We start from the raw sequence: 16124 nt of genomic DNA, 5'->3' as shown, positions 1-16124 counted from the left end.
GATTTGAACCGGGTTCATGATCGATCGCATCAAAACATGTTGCCATGCACTTTACGAGCTACACCACTCACGCTGCTGTCTGTTGCGCTCTTTACTTATGTTCTCTCTGTCAATCAAACGGTGATGTATTACTCAACTAGCTTATTCCAACAAGGTGCGCTATTTGCACTTAGCCTAAATAGACATGCCAACATCGGCACCCCCCCCCCCCCCCTCGCAGGGGCCCCAAGTGCGCAAGTGTGCAGTGTGGATGGAGAGTTGTTCAGAAATGCTAGGTGAGTCACCAGTGTGGAAGCAGATCATTTTTATTCTAAAACGTATTAGTGTAAACGGAGCCTTATTTTACATCTTGTAAAAAGGGGCATAATAGGTCCCCTTTAACAAAACGGAAATGTACATGTGTCAAAATTAGCCAAACGGCTATTTAACATCTACAGCCCCTTTACATATCATTAATGTAAAAAGGAACAAATGTTGTTGATGTCATACTTCCCAGAAGCGTTAAGAAATGGAAAGTCAAACATATGTTTAAGCAGATATTTATAGTTTCATGTAAAAATGTAGCACATATTTCCAATGAGCCTGTGTTGAAAGTTTCTTTCTAAGGTAAACTTCTGTATCACTTTAAAAAAGTTCGTTGGCCGGTCTGTCTTCTATGAGTTAAACTCATCTCTATCAAACAAATTGAAAAACATCATGCCCAACCCCACTCGCATGCATTTTTTACACCTATTCACGGTTAGTTGCGGCTTTTTGCTCAGTTTTTAATCAGTAATGCATACAAGCTCTTGTGAAGATACACAAGATTTATCCCGCAGATTTGAAAAAGGAATCCTGTTGTCTGGCTTTCCATGCGTCACATGGGACGTACCACACGCTGCGCTCGTCTCTCCTCCATCTCAATCTTTCTCTCCACGTGTGGGATGAACAGACTCTGAGTTAGAAAAGTGAACGTGGGCTGCACACTCTCGACAGGGAATATGAAGAGCGAGAGACAGCCCGATGAGATGAGAAACACTCCAAAAATAAAAAAGAGGATTAATTGGGAAGGACAAGAATTGAGGGGGGAATCAGACAGTTCTCTGGATGAGACGCAGAGGCCTATTAAAAAATGTATCAAAGTGAGCTGGATGTGTGTAAAGCAAATTAAGAGCTTCTCTGTCTTTCTCTCTCTCTGACACACACTAAGGTAATGAAAGAGGTTATCAGTGGTGTCATGAACCCTATCTACACACACATGCTGTGACACAGTTATCCACTATAATTAACCTGTAGGCTGACACTTTCATTTCTTTCTCACATCTATCGTTCATCATTTCTGGTCATAAATGCACTTATTTCTTTTGTGGGAGCTATGAATTTCTTTCTTTGTATAATAATTATGTTTTCATATTCAATGTATAATTGACATCAGTCTATTAACTAAATACCTGCTAGCCCTATACTGCCACAAGTCGTATATTTGAGTGTCTGTAAAAAAAAAAAAAAAAAAAAAAAAACAGTATTCTTGTGACATATTATTACAACTTAAAATATTTCCTTTTCAGCATATTTTATATTAAATCAGCCACATATTTCTTTTTAAACAATTCATTTTAAGTGTTTAAAACAGTCAACTGTGATACATTTTTTATTATTAACTTATTTTATTGACTATTTGATTTATATAAAGTTCATACATTTTTTTAAATATACAAATGCATTATGATGCTTATACAAAAGCATAGCAATATAATACAAAATCAATTTCCATATAATAAGTGACTAAAAACATGGTAAAATACAGTGCTCAGCATACATAAGTACATCCCTCACAAATCTATCTTTTAAATTAATTTTTTTAACAGAAAGCTATGTATATTAGATTTGTGCATATACATTAAGGCTGATTTATACTTCTGCGTCAAATGCCGGCATATGCTACGGCGCTGACGCATAGCCCTTCGCCGTGGCCGCAGCGTGAGCTCTGTGATTGGTCGGCTCGGTAGTGCTGACGAGTCTGGGCGGGACTGAGAGCCGCGTGAATGGTGCGAGCCTGATGAAGCGATTGTTTACAAGTGTGGAGTGCCGTGAAGGAGCTGGATGGAAAGTTTTGTTTTGTGTTTACCTCATAGTTAAAGTTGTTTCATGTCCGCCGGTTCCTGCCTCAAAATGAGCGAGTTTGAGCCACTTGTACATCCCGGAAGTGTTCAGGAAAAGCAAAAAAGCAGCGAAGAAACTCGACACAAAGGAACATTTACAACTCACTGCCAACTAGCGTTTCAGAAGTGTTAATGCAGACCAACAGAGACAGCGCGCAGAAGTATAAATGCACAGCCACGCGCGTTGCATGCGCCATGGGTTACGCCGGTCACTTGACGCAGAAGTATAAACCAGGCTTTAGTCAGTACTGAATCCAAATCTGGAGCTTATCTAACAAAATAACTTACGATAACGGTCCAAAAACTAGCACAGCCAAATTTATATGTTATAGAAAAATATTAAAGAGCCTCTACTATGCATTAAAAAAAAGTCATATTTTTGGTTTTGGGGGTCTCCAACAACAGGCTGATATGCTTGCAAGGTCAAAAAGCACTTTCATTGTCTTATAATGTGCATTTATTTTTATCTAATTATCCCAATGACTCCCATATGATTCCTTCAGCGATTCATTTGTTCCCAAACCCTTCCTTAACGCAAGACTAATCTGCGCAGATTGGTCAGATGACCCAGTCTGTTGCGATTTGTCGACTGCGTTCACAGCGAGACAGAGAAAAATGCTCACCAAGGCTTATCAACAATATTGAAGTAGTCAGAGTGCAGTGTATGTGTAAGCCCAATGCATTAAAGCAATGCAGTTAAACACCAGCATATTGCTCTATTCTAAACCAAAAGTAAAAACAGTGACAGACATTCTGTATTAATCCACACAGTGGCAAAAGCTGAACTATTTTAAAACTTGAAGTGTGTAGGAACAACTGATGTTGGAAATAGCAATGACAAACGGCAGTAGATCGTGAGCTAACAAACATGTTTAAATCCGTAAACAAAACGGTATGTGTGGTGTTTTCAATGTGGTTTTAGACGCAATATAAGAATATAAAGAGTTAACCAGACAAAAAACAAGTCGCGTGGAGTTATTACAAGTAACAAAACACAATTAATTACATAATTTGCAAGCTAGAGAAAACAAGAAGGCAACCATTTTAATCACATTTAAGTTACTTACACTTGTAAAATGGAGGAAGAAACTGATCCACAAATTGTGTTACTGTCAAGCTCTGACAAGTCCCATGCATCAGTAGTCATTTCTGATCTCTTCTTTAATAAACGGCCTACGAATCCACTATTGTAAGCTTGTAGATTGCTGAAGCACTCGTCAGAAAAATGACAAGAACACAGCACAAGACTGGGGCTTTAATGCTGAGGTATTTTTGCAATAATAAACTTTGGATAGGGAAATACCACTAACTTTTCCTCACACTTCAGAGCACAGTGTCTTCGTGACATGATTCAACCAAAATCTGCTAAAGTGTTTGTCTTCCTCTTTTTCTTTCTACAGTGTTTGTGGGCGGGCCAGGGGTTTCAATTTTCCCAGGTCTGCGCATGCAACAAATGGGCGGGGCTTGAGTTCCATATCGACATCACGCCAACAAAGCTAAAGACTCGTTACCCCACAATTAATTTGAACCACTCTGATTCAACTCTTTTATATGTGAATCAACAGTTTTAAACACGATGCACTTTCAAATTTAAGCCTTAGCTGGATATTTCACTTCACTTAGAGTTGTGTTACACACTGCATGGAAGGTTATTTTCAAAAACCCATAATAGCGGCTCTTGAAATACAAATTTGAAAAAGAGGAAAAGTCAAGGGACGCAAAAAAAATTGAAGAGTTTAGCTGAAGTTTTGCAGGTAATTTTTTTTTTTGCAATATTTTGCTTGGATTTAAATGGATTATCTTTCTATTTCTAAATATGTTTGGTGACTAAAATGCTATTTTAATAAATATATAAATATTTTGTTTAATAAATAAGTTTTGTTAAAATGCATTGCCTATATTCACTGAGAGATGGATAAAAACATTCACTTTCAAAATGGGGTCTCCTCAATTATGCTGAGCACTGTACAGTACATTCCTAAGCGCTGTATTGTTATAGTTCCCATTATCACTATAATTCTTGATTCTTTGCATCACATTTGTAAAATGAACACTGCAGTATGCTATTATAAAACTATATCTTGCTAATGGAATCCGCCTGTATTTTTGTATGTCTAAATAGTGTGTCTGAATCGCCTCTGGCTGCTGGTGTGATCGATATTTCAGAAAGCAGAACAGATCACCACACAGACTCCAGTATTCTGGAGGACTGCCAATAGAGCTGCATTAACAGAGCAACCCACTCACACACACACACACATATACACACACACACACACACACACACACGACTGTAACCCACTAACCTGGCCTCCCCCCACACACCACAGCACACACACATGACCTACACCCACTTGACAGCACTAACTGACACACATGCTCACAAACACCCAGATACTCATAATGTGAACCCACTCACCAACACACTCACACACCTGTAATGGATGAACAGCCACACCCACACATTCATAGTCAAACACTACGCAAAGCCTAGTTCACACAGCCTTCTCCAGCTCTCACTTATCAATTTAATGTGATAATTGCAAATTGATTGTCACAGTGTACAGTATGTTAAAAATAGATGTTTACATTTTCTGAAGATATTGTGGGTGGCGTTTTGCTGCACAGGATTCATTGTAAGCAGTTGGTAAACGTTTGTTACTGGTCTTTTGTCAGATATGGAGTAGTACATAAATAATAATATAAAATCACTAAATTTTATTCAGTCTGAATACATTATTTCTCTGGTATGTATTGGCTGTCATTGTGTAGAGTAAAAAAAAAAAAAAAGAGTATGTCCAAATATATCTTCGTTTGTGTCTCTCAGAACCCTTTATTTGACCCTTGAATTATTCCATACACACAACAACAAATAACCTATGGTGTCATAGTCTACTTATATTTTTACATATTTATTTCATAACTTTATATATATATATATATATATATATATATATATATATATATATATATATATATATATATATATATATATATATCGATTCTGATTCTTTTTCTGTTGAATCGATTCCCTGAGGTCACTTGAAAGGTTCATTCACAAATTGAAGGGTATGGAAGAATCTTATTAGAGTTTCTTTTAAATCTTTTTTTTTTTTTATGTCTGAAAGAGTCTGCAGTTTACAACAGAAGCCGTCTCATGACATGAAATGAATCAATACAACGAAGTGAATAATTAGGATTAGAGCTTAAGTGGAGATTTGGATTCGAGTGAAAAGAATTTAACTACTGGCGCGAACAGTAAATAGCTAATGCATAGTTTTAGCATTGTTTATGAAAGGCATTGTAGATACACTGAATTCTCTATCAACACCTATAGATTGTACTAGAGTTGGGCGATGTCGACCAATTTGGTATCGAACGATGTCTAATGTGAAACATTGTGATGGACGATGGCATCGTCGTCATAGGCGGTAGTGAATTAATTATATACATGAATAATTAATTAATTCATAATGAATTTATTATTTGTAGCCTACCGTTTCAACTACCTGACCCTCATGGTCTTTGTTTTACCCATAACCAAATTATAAATAAATAAAAAAAAGTTACACACAAATTATCACCTGTCAATCACTTTTTCTGCAGAACTGAATAGGCAGATTGATCTGTGTCGTTATACTGGCGTCGACAAACTTGGTACATAAAAAAGGTGCACAACCAACAGGAACCAACCAACAGTATCTGAGGTTTTCGCTAAAATTATTAAGTACAAGCGTGAAAGCGAAAGATTGAAGCAGTGTACTGACGCTGTGACACGTTACCTGATAGATTAAAAAAAGACCAATGAGTTGTTAGATAGAGACAAGATTAATTAAATATCACATTTAACAACTACAGTGAGACGCGATACAGTGGTTAATCTTTAATAAACTGTCCGACGTGCACTCCTCAAAGCTCCCGCAGACTGCTGGAGATCAGACGCGCGCATACCCTGCAGAGTTTGTGTGTGTGGTCACTTGATGTGGGGTTTCAGCAGTATAGAGTGGAAGGAGGGTTTTTCAGAAATGCTAGATGAAACGCTAGTGTGGATGTGGATCGTTTTCGTTCTAAATTGCCATTTTAAAACTAGGATGTATTAGTGTAAATGGGGCCGTAAGTATTTTTCTCAAGCGGATTGCTGCTGCGATGTGGGCGAGGCGAAGGATCGCGATGTTGGCTCAGCATAATGATGTCCATCAGCCATCAGCGAAGGACAATGGCATCATCTATCGACCCAACTCTAGATGATACTATTCATCTGGTCGTAGTGTGTTTCCTCAACAAACATTAATTCACGGACTGAACTGGCTTAATTCAATTACAGCTGTTAAGACTTCCATAATTACAATTTAAAGGATTTGAAACTAATTATTCATCATAAAAACGTAGATGAACTGATTCTCAGACCTTGAATTTTGAGGATTTGACAAATGGTGCCGAAAAGTAGATAATGCAAGTTTGTTTTGCCGTTTAGAAAATGAAAATCTTGTTTAGCATTTACTCTTTAACATACTAAAGTGGTTACAATAAAAAAAAAATACTGTGGTGTAATTAATCCACAAATCAAACATTGATTTTTCAAAAATACAACCAATAAAAGTTGTTTGTAATAAAACTGTGGTTATAAATGCACCAAAAAATCCACTACTCTACACTCACTCACTTTCCTTCAGCTTATTCCCTGTTTTAGTAGAGATCACCACAGCAGAATGAACCTCTAATTACTTTGATATTTATGCCCTTCCAGCCACAATACCCACACATTCTCCCATTCATACACTAAAGGCAATTTAGTTTATCCAATTCACCTTATACTGCATGTCTTTGGACTGTGGGGAAAACTGGAGCACCAGGAGAAAACCCATGCAAACATGGGGAGAACATGCAAACTCCACACAGAAACACCTGGTCCAGCCGGGACTCGAACCAGCAACCTTCTTGCTGTGAGGTGACAATGCTAATCACTGAGCCACCGTAACACCGGATGGTTACTATATTTTATTACAATGAAACTATGGTACATATTTATAAGAGATGTGAAACTGTAACAACAATAGCATTCATACCAACAGATAGTAACATAACTTTTAATAACATAGTTTAATAAAAACTGAAAATTCTACTATTGATCACTCTAATGGCATTTCAAACCCCAAAGACCTTCAATCATCTTCAGAACATACATTTATTGTAAATTTTTAAAGATATTTTGGATAAAATCCAAGAGCTTCTTGATTCACCATAGGCAGCAATGGTCCCAGCTCTTTCATTGCTCAGAAAGGTACCAAAAACTTGGCCAAAATAGCCCATGTGTATTCAGTGATTCAATCAAAAAAAAATTTTAGCTATGACAACACTTTTAAGTGCAATAACAACTAGTTAGTATAGTATAGTTATAGTTAGTATCGTTAGTACAGCCACATGATATTGGCACCAGTGCACTCACCACACACCAGTTATGGGGAAGTGGAGCGACAGTGAACGAGCCAATTCAGTGGAGGGGAAGGGTTGGGAGGTCATGATCGGTAAGGGCCAGGATACCAGGGTTACACCCCTACTCTTTACAAGAAGTGAAATGGGATTTTTAATTACCACAGAGAGTCAAGACCTCGATTTAACATCTCATTCGAAAGACAGTGCCCTTTACCCTACTGGGGCATTAGAAATAGCCCTGTGCTGGCCTCACTAACACCACTTCCAACAGCAACCTAGTTAGCTTTAGTGAGTAACCAGTTTTAGGCTGCAGGATGATATGGCTGTGGCAGTATACCCCAGATGCCAGTGTGCGAATCCCTCAATTTAAATAAAGCACAGTGGATTTGAGGTAATTCGTCAGTGGTGCAACCGAGTGAGTCAGGACCATTACGGTCAAAGGAAGATGAGGGAGCTCTCAGATTTCATCTGAAACAATATCTTAGCTTGTATTTCGAAGATGAAAGATGGTAACTGGAATGCCTTGAGGGTGAGAATTAGGAAAACTGTAATTTTTAGGCGAAATAAACCTTTAAATGTATAGTTTTCGTTCTAAATTTTCTAAATTCACATTGATTTATAATCAATTAAAATTTTAGAACTGGTCTTTAGTATAGTTATGAAGTTATTAATAAAGCTCAGTTGTTGTTTTTTTTTTTACTAAATCTGTCCATAAGGAGCAAGCTGTCTACTGTCAAAGTAGATATGTAGTTGACAATAAACAGTATATTAATTCATAATAATGTAAATAATGCAAATGTATTTCAGTGATGCAGTCATATTATAAACTGAAATAAAGGATTGTCGGCTATACTCATATAATGTAAATATGTGACATTTCTCTGTATGTCTTCCCTTATCCTATATACATTGCCAGAGAGATCTGCAGCTGTGGAAGCCACAAACAGATCAGGTCAGTTGGTTGCTCAGCTGTCAATCATTAGGCAGGTATGCAGTCTTTTCTATTCATTATTCCACAGAATATTGTCTTGTTTATTTTGCTGTCTCCGTATACAGAATGCCACATACTGTATGTGGTAGGCTAACCCTGTGAATAACAGTAACAGTCCTGCCAGGCAACCAGGTCAGCATGTGTGTGTACGGTATATTTGAAGACAGGAAGTGTGGTTTCTAATGGATAATGGACTGACAGGACGCATCATTAGCCACAGTACTACAGTGTCTGACAGGAGTTACACACACGTTGTATACCCATTAGTTCTGACTGTCACGTCTGTCTCGCTGTCTGCCTGTCTTCCTCTCTTTCTCTCAGGTTGTCTCTGTCTTCCTTTTCCGTACACTTTCCGACAACTCTTGAGGTTTCGCTGTCTGTCTGTCTGTGTCTCGCACACACACACACAGCTGCTGTTGTTCTCCTGGCTGGATGAGTGTCAGTAATCATTACCGGTGTCAGTCTGTGCCCTCAACCGCTCCCACAGAAACCATAGAAACCAGCTCTGTTCCTCATTACTGTCAGAGAGCCAGGAACACACGCAGTCATGATATACTGACAGGATCTCTCAAATAATATTTGCATTCAGAAAAGGGCTTCGCCGTTAAGTTTACCATCTACAATGATTATTAGAATACTCATGCCTTTGCATACTGTGTGTGCTGCCTTTGATTTTTTAACTCAATACATTTTTAATGCAACTTCCCTAGAGGAACAAGAAAAAAAGAAAAGCATGCTTGTTGAAGGGGGCATTTACAGAACACAAATTTATAACTAAAAACAGGAAACTTTTTTTGTGCGATATTGGTACTTCGGGGCTTGGAAACACTAACTTTTGAAAACAGATTTTAAAGCGAAAAATATTGCAAACAAAATTGTTGCAATTAGCTATTTTTTCCTCCAAAAATGCGAATTTACTTTATGCGTAAAATTGGATTATCGCATTACAGACGTGCGAATAAAGCACTGTTTCCATCCAACGCATCAAAGAGAACAAAATTGTCACTTACTAAATAACTGGCACCAAATATCAACAGTGAAAGCTGAATTGGCTGCGGTAGGAGAAGCTGCATGAATCTTTTCTTCATTTAATAAATAAGAAGCCTCAGAAGACAAATGCCGACACGCAAGGACATGTGGTGGAGTTTGAAGGCGTCAGACGCAAAGCACAGAATCTCTTGACAGTTCTGGAGGTTTAATAATATAATAACACTAATACTGAAATGGTTAAGGCGTTTTGGAATGACCAATACAACAATTCAGATGTTTTACAGTGTGCTCAGCCTTCGTTTCAATCAACTGATTTTTCTGCGCATATCCAAAATCTGCATAAAAATAGGTGGATGAGAACGTAGCTATTGTTATCTATATAAAGCAGTGCATTTATGAAAATGATAATACACATGTTTGTGTTCATTCTATAGGCATCCGTGAGTATTGTCAAAATTGCAACATAGGCTCATTCTGAAAACGTAGCCCTATATAAATCACAAATTATGTAAAATGGCTGCATTTCATTATTAAAACGAACAATACGGGGCGGTATGATGCCATTCCTTTTCTCACTTACCAGCTGACCGCTTACCTTTATATGGACGTCTTTCCCGCTGTTATCAGTTTATCCGGTAAGACAGAGCGGAGTTGACCACGACAACGGGGTTCGAGTTCAGTGAACAACAGTACCAGAAAGCAGGTATCCAAGACAAAAGCTAAAAAATAAATAAACAAGTAAATAACAGGGTGAGAATGTGGTAAAATCTAAAAACGTGGTAAAAATCAGACAAGGGCTTTTCTTTTTCTGAACTGCTTTCCAACACACTACGGTTGGGTTTAGGGAAGGGTGTGGGCAGGGCAATCTGTGCTTTTTAAAACACCATTGGTTGAGTTTAGGTAAGGGGAAGGGTGGGGGAAAATCGGTCGGTCTGTCAGTCAGTCAGTCAGTCAGTTAACAGCAGCCTGCAAAAAACGTAGCTTCTGGTATGTATTTGGCTCTCTCCAAAAATGTTTTATGAACATATACTGCACATTAATGTTGTCACAATACTAATCGGTACTAAAATTTTAAAACTTTCCATTTCCCGCTAACATTTGTGAACAGGAATGACTGTGATTGGCCATCAATGTCATCAGTTCACCAAACTTTACTGCTGTTTAAGTGTAAAGAGTTACACGAACACTAGAGCGTTTTAAATCTGTGAGGATCAGCTGGTCTTGCTATGAGCTCACATACAAGCAATCCGCTAAAGAAACGACTTAGCCATCCTTAAGAACTTGCTCAAATGTTAGTGGGAAATTAATGTTGTTTTTATTATTCTTTTAATTACTTTTTCTTTTTGGTAGAATGTGGTCAGGTGAATGTTTTTTCTTATGTGCAGTTTTTTGTTTTTGTTGACCCAATCCCAAGTGGATAATGTTAAGTAAACAAGGGCAATAACATTTTGAGCTTGTTCGTTTTCATCCATTTTCTGGGCTAGCTAAAAATGCATTTGACTGGATTGCTTTCACAGTGTAAAAGCTCATGTGGCCAGATTGAATAGTTACAAAAGACCACATCTTTTCTTAAATATTGCAGGAGATGTTCTTCAAATGTGTCAGACAGAATTTAAAATCTCCCATCTGAAAATTGGTAGGTTGGCTTGAAGGTTAAAGTTAAACACAATGTTCTCTCTCTAGTTCTGATTCTAACACAAACCCACAGAGTTGGGTGTAAAAGGGATTGTTTAACTCTTGTCTACTTGAGCAAAAAGACATCCACTGTAAATACAAGGTGTATAATCAGGGCTTAACATATACTCTACAGTATAATTCAGAAATGTTTAGTACATTGTTTTTTCCCATGTGCACATATTATTTTACATATCCACAGCCAGAAATCAACAGACAATTTTAATCCCATGTCCATTACTGATGCTATAAGAAGAACATACCAATTTATCAGCCTCAGACAGCCTGCCAATGCATCATTCACTGACCATCTGATCCATATCACGCACAAAAAATGGCAATCGCTGGCTGAAATCCAAGTCACTTGTCAGTCCTGATTAGATTGGCCGACTTAAGTGTAATTTCTAGGATTCAAAACTGTTTTTATCACTCCGTCAACAACAAAGTCATGTTTACAAGGTACTTGATATAATGAGTGCTTCCAAGGAAAAACTAATTGCTGGATATGCCAACATTTCTGAAATGCATGGCACTGGATATTGAAAGATGTTCAAGAGTCTTGGAAACTTGATAATTTTGTTTTGTTTTATAGTTGGACCAGATTTAATGGCCTTTGTTAGATTAAATGCTTTCTAAGGATGTGGTTGCACTTGTAGTTTGGGTCTTTTGGCTCATTTGGTTCATAAATTATTAAATTTGCTGAGCATTTAAACTGCAATTTTTAACTAGAACCTAAAGTTCATTGACAAACTTTGATCGTGATCGATTGACAAACTTTGAACGTGACTGCACTAGGACTGGCAGTTGGCAGCAAGCACAGTGGTCGCTAAGTGAATGCTAGGCAGTTGCTAAAATGTGTATAGCATTGCTAGGTGGTAGCCAAGCAGTTGCTAACATAAACTGGGTTCCTAAATGGCAAACCTCATGTACATGTTTCGTCAAATTCTAATACATTTCTAGCATATGTTATTGCACTAGATAATCATTACTAGCTTGTAGCTAATCATTATTAGCATTTGGCTAATCATGGTTACCATGCATACTACACAGGAAGTCCTACATTGCTAGCTTGAGTCAAACAAGCTAATACCAAGGTCCCTACGATGCTCTGATGTAGAGATATTGCTGTTTTAAAATGGTTGCTAAGTTAGCCTTTTTTGTTGCTATGGGGACAACTGACAGCTCAGTGATGATACAAAGCTTCTTGCCAATATAGGTGATATAAATCAACCCCGATGTCTGGCCCAGACCTCAAACCAGTGTCTTTCTTGCTGTGAGGTGAAAGTTCTAATGACTGAACTACCGCGCCGCCACATTTGTTATTTGTCTAAATCTTTAAAATAAAACTTGACACAGATACCAATTTCAGCATATAAAACAATACAAATTTGAATGCATAATTCCCAATGCAACAATAAACAGAAAAAACGAAGATGCCTACATGCAAAATAATCAAGCACATAACAAAACAAGCCAAGCATCCTCCACTACACCTCCTCTTCACAGCATGTGATGGGATGTTTGTTTTAAAGCTCCAGTCAGTTATTCAATGAGCCCAATAGATTGGGATCATGGCAACTTTATAACAAACTGATAAATTGGCTCTAGAGCCAATGAGTGACGGGTATTGATAACCAGTAAGCATTGTCTTACATTCTCCAGAGATGGTATCAATGGACATACAGTATCTATTAATTGACTCCATCCTATGCATGACTGGAGGATATAAATAATGCAGGCTAAGTCAGACGGTGCCACCGAGCTGTCAGAGAAACATATCTGATTCATGCCTCATTCATGCAGAGTGTTGGGAATTATGTTCATGAATGCAGATAATGTACCAGCATTGGTTTCCATGATCAAGAGATATATGCGCCTTTTGTGCTTCGAGTGTTGTAAAACTGTTTGATATGCTAACTACAATTCCAGGGAGATCAATGTAGGTTTCTATGCATTTTTTTTCTTTTAACAAATTTCTTTATTTAACTTAAGTGCAAGTTTTTATATATAGTTCCCATGTTGGTGTCAATATCAAATTTTACATTTCAAAAGTGATTGCAAATTACAGGTATATAAAGTGTTTACTTAAAAAACTCCTTCTTTATTCCTTTTTACAAGATGTAAGATAAGTATTTGTCTCCAGAATGTGCCTGTAAATTTTCCGCTCAAAATACCCATCAGATCATTTATTATAGACTGTAGAAAATGTCATTTTTGGGGTCAGAGAAAATTGTAGCTTTTCTTTTAGGCTGCGCCTTTAAATGCAAATGAGCTAATTCTCCCAGTCCACTATTCTGACATGCATGTCTGCTTCACCTTCATTATGTCAGATAAACCTGACTCTTGTTGTGTGATTGAAGCATCCTCAGTTGTTGTTGTACTGACACTATACAGCTGTGGTAATTCCGGTAGTTTTCAGAGCTGTGAACCTACACTGGTCTCACGGTTCGGTTCTGATTATCATGCCATCGATTCGGTTCAATTCGATATCTTAGTGCATCAACGACACAGTTTTATATTTTTTTCACAGCAGCAATTCTTGTATTAAAATGTATAAATATATTTATATTTATATACTATTTGTAATACAATTTTGTTCTTTAATACAAACAGTCAGATAAATAAACTTTAAACAACATGAACATTTATGGCAAATAATATAAACAAATATAAATATCTCGCTCGCTTTCTGATCCTTGTCTACCAAGTTCTCTTACACCCCTTTGATTGGTGACACACTCAACAGAAAGAGCTGTGATTGGCTCTTGCACGCTGGCGCTCTTCACAAATGAGTGACACTGATAAACGGCAGCGGCGATCACAGCTGATCCATGATAGACACGGTGGAGAAAACTGTACAGAAAAGTGATCGTGTCTGTATCCAGATGTATCGCTGTAACAGCCGAGAGGAGAGGAAAGTCACACTAGCAGGTCAAATGGGCCACAGTGGGAGAGAGAGAGAGAGAGAGAGAGAGAAAATGGGGTTTACTTTCATTCTCACAATCGCTGTGAAATAGCTGTCAGTGAAAGACTATCTAGAAAACACACACGCACTGAAATTGTGCAGTTTTTGCAGTTTTAAGTAGTTGGAGTGTTGTAAATACTCGCCTCCCTCACCATAGACATAGTGCATATGAGATAAATGACGTCACTACATAATAACCGGTTATGATTATTAGTTTAGCAATACCGAATTGTCCGCGTCTGCATCGCGATGCACCGAAGAAACAATTAATTTTGACACCCCTAGTAGTTATGAATTGCATATGGATTTTACAGACTTTATTGCAATCCCGCACTGTTTTACAAAAGTTTTAAACTTTTAAAAGTCATTCTTGAGGTGCAGCTACATACCACAGATAGTTGAAACAGATAATTTAATCCCATTTTCTTTGCAAATCCTGTCTTAATGACATGTTTATACGCATTACAATGGAGACATGTTAATATGAGCCAGTCAATCAATTTGGTGGGTGGGGAAAACTGCACGGCTATGTCAAGCTGTGGTGGGCCTTAAAATTGCAGGAATGTGGTTCCTATTTAAACATTAGAAAAAAACAAAAACTTGTGTTTATATCACTCCAATATGACTGTGGACGCACTATAATCAATATTGTAATTTGTATACTCTGTCCAAACAGCTTCCAAAAGTTAATTTAGCATGATAGGAGCGATTCAAATAAATAATTCAAATAAACTTTGCGTAAAAATGTTAAAATATGGATGAAATACTTTTCCAATGCCATTCACCATAAAATATGTATTTACTAATTTATTTATATAAAACCTGGTCTGTACTTATTAAAATATATAAACAAGCAAGTGATCTTTTATAAAGTTTATTATATGTTTAATCTAATAAAGGTGCCATATACTTCCTTGGTTTAATAAGTTAAATAACTAAAAACTAAATAACTTAATTAAACATATATTCTCTGATATCTACATAGTAGGTTTATGGCTTGGGTAAGATAAAAAATCTCTAGAAACAGTTTTATAAGCTCATCTATTACTCTATAAAAATAGCCATAGAATCAGAAGGTCTATAATTGACCATATATGGCTTGTGTCGTGAATATTAATGAGCTCCACTCTGACATGCTGCTCCTACACACACACAAACACACACACACACACACACACACACACACACACACACACACACACACACACACACACACACACACACACAGAGAGAGAGAGAAATATAGAAACAATCAGAGCAATGTTGTGGATAAAAGTTAAGTTCTAAATAAACTTGACAAAAGAATGATAGATATGTATCGCGTTGTATTTTCAAGCTATAGTAAATGAAAACACAGCCAGGAATTAATATCAACCTCTGCATGAACAGAGGACTTTTTAGCTGAGTGATTTGACATGATTCAGCAATCTACACGTGTTTGTTGAAACATACGCATCAAATTTCTCAATAAACACAATAAATTACTAAAAGATGTAACTAAACATACCTTATACCTCTTCAGATTGGAGATGAATAAATGTATAATATGTAAATCTTGTATTTTGTGTCCTGATGCAAGTTTAAAAAGCGTCTCGTCCTGTCGTTGCTCAGTAACTCACAGTAAACAAATTGGCGCAAGCGTTATCAAAATAAAAGTCCCACTTACATCGTAAGTGAAATATATGCTTAAAATAACTAAGGGGAAACAATTTGCATTGTTACCTCACTAGAAAACTGTGTTGCTTATCAAGTTTAATGCAGTCCTTCAAGTCTGATCTGAGAATCACTTCATATCGCATATCAAACAGGCAGTGAAGAAATCTTAAACATGACAATTTTGTAATGGAAATACAGTTCACTGGAAAATTAGAAGTCCGTGTGCATATAGCCCATTGTCATCATTCAAACTCGTCACGTTTTAGATCTGAAT

General features: G+C 37.1%; 1 long non-coding RNA gene across 7 annotated transcripts in view; it reads right to left on the bottom strand.

Annotated features, from left to right (window-relative positions):
* Nucleotides 1-15820, bottom strand: part of LOC137496334 (uncharacterized) — a 110538-nt gene extending 94718 nt beyond the window's left edge. For all 7 annotated transcript variants that reach the window (XR_015497776.1, XR_015497777.1, XR_015497780.1 and 4 more), the window contains exons 1-2: nt 15702-15820; nt 10151-10274 (exon numbers count right to left, since the gene is read on the bottom strand). This is a non-coding gene — a long non-coding RNA (uncharacterized LOC137496334). The remainder of the gene's footprint in view (nt 1-10150; nt 10275-15701) is intronic.
* Nucleotides 15821-16124: the final 304 nt, after the last annotated feature.

The sequence above is a fragment of the Danio rerio genome, chromosome 8 (assembly GCF_052040795.2).
Source record: "Danio rerio strain M-AB ecotype USA chromosome 8, GRCz13ab, whole genome shotgun sequence".
Classification (NCBI taxonomy): Eukaryota; Metazoa; Chordata; class Actinopteri; order Cypriniformes; family Danionidae; genus Danio; species Danio rerio.
This window is presented reverse-complemented; position numbering and strand designations above follow the sequence as displayed.